Source organism: Mandrillus leucophaeus, unplaced genomic scaffold, assembly GCF_000951045.1.
Source record: "Mandrillus leucophaeus isolate KB7577 unplaced genomic scaffold, Mleu.le_1.0 Scaffold597, whole genome shotgun sequence".
Taxonomy (NCBI): Eukaryota; Metazoa; Chordata; class Mammalia; order Primates; family Cercopithecidae; genus Mandrillus; species Mandrillus leucophaeus.
This window is the reverse complement of record NW_012106441.1, coordinates 507,519-514,821: the sequence shown is the minus strand read 5'-3', so window position 1 is coordinate 514,821 and position 7,303 is coordinate 507,519.

Sequence of the window (7,303 nt, the reverse complement as noted above, 5' to 3'; positions counted from 1 at the left end):
TATTTCTCCAAATAAATACAGCCTCAGTTATTTTCTATATCCTTATAATTGAACACTTAGATTCTTTGCATATTTTTACTTGCATAAATGAGTACTTCTTTGACTAAGTTTATCAGTTTTCAATTACCGCTGTAACAGATTAGCACAGACTTGGTGGCTTAAAACAGCATAAATGTATTATTTTGTAGTTTTGGAGTCCAGAAGTCCAAAATAGGTCTCACTGGGCTAAAAATCAAGATGTTGTCAGGCTGGGCGCAGTGGCTCACGCCTGTAATCCCAGCACTTTGGGAGGCCAAGGTGGGTGGATCACCTGAGGTCAGGAGTTCAAGACCACCCTGGCCAATACGGTGAAATCCCATCTCTACTAAAAATACAAAAAGTTAGCCGGGTGTGGTGGTATGCTTCCTGTAGTCCCAGCTATTTGGGAGACTGAGGCAGAATTGCTTGAACCTGGGAGGCAGAGGTTGCAGTGAGCCGAGATTGTGCCACTGCACTCCAGCCTAGGCAACAGAGACTCCATCTCAAAAAAAAAAAAAAAAAAAAGGTGTTGTTGGTCCGAATTCATGTGGGAAGGTCGTCTAGGGTAAAATTTTTTTTCTTCCCTTTTGCATCTTCTTGAGGCTGCTCATGTACCTTAGCCCATGGCTGTCTTCCATTTTCATAGCCAGCGATGGCTGAGTCCTTCTCACACAGCATTACTTGGACACTGATTCCTGTGCCCTTTTTTTCACCTGTAAGGACACGTGGGTCTACCTGGATAATCCAGGAAAATCTCATTTCAAATGCACCAGATAAGCAACTTCTATTTCATGCAATATAACTTCCCCTATATATAATATAACTGGCACCTATAGTCCCAGTTACTGGGGAGGTCGAGGTGGGAGGACCACTTAAGCCCAGGTCATTGAGGCTGCTGTGAGCCATGATTGTACCACTGCACTCCAGCCTGGGTGACAGGTGAGACCCTGTCTCAAAAAAAAGTACAGTAAATATTTTCATGTTTATAAATATATGTATTCATGAAATTGTTCTGCAACCTTCTTTTAAAAAGTATATCATTTTGTGTAAATAAAACTTTATATACCTGTTTAAGAGGGGCCTAGAAGGTCATATTTCAAACTATTATCAGTAGAGACTTGAATTTGTCAGCAGTGGAATGAGAAGGTTGAAAAGTTGAGGATGGATGGGGTGAGGGGTAAATTTGTACTTTCGACCTTATACAATTCAAGTCTGTTTGAGATTTTGCTCATCAAATGAGCTGCACATTTATTACAAAAATTAACCAATGAACATGTTCCCATTTAGGGAAAAGAACCCACTGCATTTCTCTGGGCCATAGCTGGAGATGCACAAGGGTGCCTGTTGCCTGAGAAAAGCCTGCAGACTGTCTTTTGAGGGTGCTCACCAGAGTCCTTCCCTACCGGAGTCAGTCAGCTGTGTCCATGTCCTGACCTTCAGCCTGGTGAGTCGGACACCTGGATGCGGTCTTATTAACCAAACTCAGGTGGTCCAATGGCTACAATCAGAACAAATAAATAATAGCCACATAGACTGAAATGGTTTGCTCTGCCCTCGAATTCTCTTTCACCAGGCTGATCTTCAGAAAGATGAGGTTAAGAGCACAGACTTTGGTATCCAATATGAACAGCCTGAGTTCAAATCCTGACTGTCAGTTACTATGGCATAGAATGGACAAGTTGTTGAACCTCCCTGAATCTCAGTTTTCTCAACAAGAAAGGTAGGATGTTATCTCCTAAGATGTTGTGTGGAGTAAATGAGATGACGAACTTATAATGATTAAATGCCAGCCAGTACAGGGCATCTCTCGACTGCTTCTGCTTCAGCTGGTGTGGACAAAATATATGCAGCTGGCTGGATGCAATAGACATTAGAGCCCTTGTCACAGAAGCTTAGATTTTTCCCCTAACAAAGAGACCTCATGATATAGTGACTTATGGAAGTTTAATTCTTCTTCACGTAGCTTCAGGGACTCCTCTGCTCCACACAGTCACTTGGGAATCCAAGGTTCCTTCCACTGTCCCAGGTTCATGTATATGTGCATTGTTTTAAGGGTGAGGCCAGAAGTGGGAAATTGCCTCTCACCTTCCATTGGGAACCTAGGCATATGGCCTCACCTAACTGTAGGGATGCCTGAAAACAGAGGCATCACCCCAGGTCCCCCAGCTAGGGATTCATTACTGTGAAGGAAGGAAAGAACTGGTGTTGGTGGAAAGCTGTGCTTCTTCAGCACAACTGGACTTGCCAACACGACTGGAAGTAGTCTAAGTTCATTATGACTCCCCATCCCAACTTCAGAGAAAGTCTCACCATTGGGCCTCATGGCCAGAAATCACTGAAATTCATTGGCTGGGTCTCGCCTTCCCTGTCAGCACTTAAGTGGATTTTGCCAAATTTTGCTTCTCTTAGTACTCTTCTTTTCTAGGATTTGAGAATGTATCTTTCCCCACCCCCACTCTCCTTGGCTTATCAAATCTGTGTTATTACAATCAAATTTTGCTAGCTTGGGAGCAAAGATAACTTTGTCATTAAGGTTAAATATAGTCATTTGGAGCAGAGGCATAGATGTGTCTCTGTGTGTGTGTGTGTGTGTGAGTGTGCGCGCGCGCGCGTGTGTGGAGATGGGAGGATGAAGTCCCCAGTATGTCATGGTCCTCAGGAATTGTGTGTGTGGACAAAGGCAAATGAGTGACAGTGGGCTTCTTTCTGGCCCAGGAAAGGTTGATGAGGGGTGGAGCATGAAGAATACTGTGCAAGCTGTATCCACAGGAAAGGCCAATCAGAAGGGGACCTGCTGCACCCAAGGTGGGGATTGTGGGGAACAAAAGGAAGAAGGAGACCTGAAATAACCCATGGGTATTGTAGAAATTCTAAAGTTGGAAGGTTTGGGGCCTGGGAATCCAAGATGTTTCATTTTGTCCTTACAAAAACATCAGGGCGATGCAGCAGGAAGAACAAGAGGAGGGAGCTGGAAGGAAATGCATGATTTTCACTGTATGCCTTACTCCCCTTGTACAATCCAGAACCACTTAAGTCATTAACTTGAAGCACCCAAGTGTCTGCTGATGAGCAGGTTGGTTACAAGACAAGATGACAAGTTTAGCAGAAGTGGCCATGGGATGTAAGTACAGTGATGGCACCCTGGAGGATACTCGGAAGGCACCTTACCTCGGCCCAGCGTTGCCCAGAGCGTCTTGGCACATGCTGCTTGCTTGGTCTCTGGGGACTCCCTCCACGTCCAGAGTCCACTGGTGCTGATTGTGCCTGAGCCTCCTGATTTGGAATGTTCTGTAGGAGTGAGAAACTGCTGCTGGACAGGAAAGCATTGATTTCTGGGTTTGGGAACTTCTATTCAATTTAATGAGTGTCTTCCTCACTGATGCACTATTTGCTTTTAAAGTTTCCTTAGAAACCATGCATATCAAGCTTAACTCACCCTTGGCTCTATTCAAACACTTTTTTTGTGTGTGTGTAAGTCACAAGATCTGTTCTTTTCAGTTGTGGCCTCTTGCTTCTCCCCACTTTCCCTTAGTTTCTAAAGTGTGGCCATTCAAGAGGGCAAAGACCTCATTTGTCATGCCAAGATTTGTGTCTGTGCTCTTGGCAGAATGTGTTGCTAACCTTTGAATACTATGTCTCTGAAGGAAAAGGATGTAAGGATGTGCTCTAGTGACACACTTTATGGTAGGAACTTCGCTAGCAGTGGTAGAAACAACATTGGCAGTCCATAGGCCCAAATCTATGGTTTGGATGCGCACTCCTTCGCCAAGCTATAGGGATGCACAGACGTTCTGATCCCTGCCAGGCAAGGATGCAACAGCACCCTGGTCCCCACATTCCAGGCCCTCAGTGGACACCCCTACTTGACTCATTGCTCTTTCCACCGTCTCCCCTCCCCAGACTGCTGCACAACCACTGTCCTCCCCTACTTCGAGCTCTGGCCTGGCCATCCAAAGACAGTGCCAGAGAAAGTGCCCGAACCTCCTTTTCAGTCACTGCTGCTTCCATATGACCCAACTCTAAAGATACTAGACTCAGCCCTCGGAGCCCTAATGGACTTATTTAGCTAAAATGAGCTTTAATTGCAGAATCATTTGTGCGTTGATTATGGTTGCAGGACAGAGAAGACTCAACTACTTTTAGGAGTGCTTTAGTTCTTGCAACTGGAAGCACAACCACTATATTTCAGTGGTACTTTTTTTTTTTTTTTTTTTTTTTTTTTCGAGACAGGGTCTTGCTCTGTCTCCTAGGCTGAAGTGCAGTGGCACGATCTCAGCTCACCGCAATGTCTACCTCCTGGGTTCAAACCATTCTCCTGCCTCAGCTTCCTAAGTAGCTGGGATTACACGTGCACATCACCACATCCGGCTAATTTTTGCATTTTTAGTAGAGAAGGGGTTTCGCCATGTTGGCTGGTCTCGAACTCCTGACCTCAGGTGATCTGCCCACCTTAGCCTCCCAAAGTGCTGGGATTACGGGTGTGAGCCACTGTGCCCAGCCACATGTTTTTTCCAAATAAAAATTGCTTTAGTTTTTTCCTGGTTGAGAAGTTCGACAGGGCACAGTGGCTTTCCTGTGATGTCATCTGGGAAAACTCAAATGGCCAGGGGTGACTGGAGCATCTAGGATCTGGAAACTCCCGAAGACTTATTTCTTCACTTTCATGACTGGCACCTGGGTTGAGTATTGGAATTCTGAGCTCATTGGGATTGTTGACTAGAGTGCCTGCATGTAATATCTCCACGTGGCTTGGACTTACAACGTGGTGGCCTCAGGACAGTTGGACTTCTTATATGGTGGCTCAAGGCTCTAAGAGTGAGTGTTCTACCTAGTGAACAAGGTAGAAGTTGGGTAGCCCTAGGCTTGGAAGACATATAATGTCACTTCTCTCATACTACATTGGTCAAAGTGGTAGCAAGGCCACCCAGATTCGTGAGGAGGGGGCAAGACCCCACTCTCTAAGAGAGGAGTGCCAAAGAACTTTCAGCTGTGTTTTAAAACTCTGACAATCTATATATATATATATATATATATATATATGAGAATGACAGTATATTGGGTTGAGTTGTGTCCCCCCACAGAAATATATCCAAGTCCTAACCCTCAGTACCTGTAAATGTGGCTTTACTTAAAAACAGGGCCTTTGCCGATGAAAGCAAGTTAAGATGAAGGTGTACTGGAATAGGGTGGGCCCTAATCTAATGACTGGTGTCCTTATAAGAAGAGGGAAATGTGGACACAGACGCGCTGGAAGAGCGCCATGTGATGAGGAAGATGAACATTAGAGTCACACATCTACAAGGCAAGAGACACTAAGGATTGCTGGCAACACCAGAAGGTGGGCAGAGCCAAGGAGGACCCTCCCCTAGAGCCTTCAGAGGTAGTGTGGCCCTGTTGACTACTTAATTTTAGACTTTTAGCCTCCAAAACTATACCAGTATGTGTATATGTTGTTTTCAGCTGCCTTAAGTTTGTGGCAAATACTTTGTTAAGGCAGCCCGAGGAGGCAAACACGGTTTTCCATATGTGCCTAGGTCTGCACCATCATTCCATAAGTGCACAGTATCCACTGAATGCTTAACATCATGTATTTAATCAATTTTAAATAGGCTTAAGACATGTAACCCAATAATTAGCATGAGCTTATATTCTATGCAATTAAGCATATGGCTCATAATCTCTCTCATAGACTTCCTTTGTTTCCTCCAGAGAGCCTAGCACAGTTACGGAGTTAGCTTCGGCAAAGATCAAGTAACTTGTCACCACCAGCAAAAGAGTATCAGAACACACAAAGACTGATCCCCTACAGCTCCTACAAGCATTAAATTAAAGGATTTCTAATATTAAGGATTTAAAAAGAGTCTTGGCTCTTCGGGAAACCTGGTTAGTTAGGTGACATAGAATAGTTAAAAACTTTAAAAGAGCGACTCAGTAAGGCTTTAAGTATTTTTAAATGGAAGAGATTATAGCACAAAAAGGTTAAAATCCATTGTACTTTACAGATGTAATGCTTCCAGTTCTCCAGCCACAAAAGAAGTATTAAACACTCTAGCCTCTTGCCAAGTGTTAAGAAATGAGTCAGAAATGTAATGCTGGCAGAGGACCATGGAAACATACCCTATGCCTTATAGGCCTTGCACCCCTCAGTCCCTTTCTGCTGTCCCTTTATGATTTCTGGGTTGGAGGAGGCCGCCTGTGCTTTTCTTCTCAAGTTCAATTTTCTGTTTTCTTTCCTTGGCCCCATTTGTGACTTCCTCTACGCAGAAGGGCAGACATGGGCACACGGGGAAAGGAGCCAGGGCGCCCCTCCCAGTCTCTTGGGAGGGGAAAGGAGCAGCGGCAAGGCTGTCTGTTCTGTAAGTTATGAGGCTGAAAGCCTTCCAGGCTTGTTGGGTTTTTTTCTTCTAGAGTCCATGAATCTTCTAAAGAAGTGCTTGTAGGAAGAATAAAGCCTGTTCTAATTCTAAGATGCCTGGCAGTGTTTTTGCTATCTTCAAGGGATCTTTACCTGCTCTGGACACAACTGTCTAGAGACTGGAGTGCAATAAGAATTGTTCTCTGAAGTCTTCATTCCAGTTTCAATACCGAGATCCCAAGAAAACCGTACTCCACAAATAGGGGCTCACTGAGGACTGATGGATTGGATTGAGTTGAGATTTTCACATTTTCCAAATACTTGGGAAGTGGTGTCCTTGGGACACGCCCTTGCAAGAATTTCCCCTTTTCTCTTGGTGTGAATGGAAAGGTATTTCCCACCTGGATGGAGAATTCTTTCTGCCACTCCCTGGGCTGGGTTCTGTGCCTGGAAGGGTAGGGCTTTTCCTTGGGCTTATGATTATGTATGGTCTCAGCCATCTCGGCTCACTGCAGCCTCTACCTCCCAGGTTCAAGTCATTCTCCTGCCTCAGCCTCCTGAGTAACTGGGATTATGGGCGCCCACCACGCCCAGCTAATTTTTGTATTTTTAGTAGAGATGGGGTTTCAGCATGTTGGCCAGGCTGGTCTCGAACTCCTGACCTCAGGTGATGCACCCACTTTGGCATCCAAAGAGTTGGTATTACAAGCGTGAGACACCATGCCCGGTCATGAGTAGCTGTGGGTTGTTCTAAGTGAGGACTGGATTTTGAGCTGAAGTTCAAACTTTCAAAACTTTGATTCCATCAGTTTCTAGCCATGACACCTTGGCAAGTCATTTATCCTCTCCCAAAGCATTTACCATCAGTGAAATGGGAGATGAGAAAACCCGTGTCACAGGAACATGTCATAAGAGTATGAGGATGAGGAA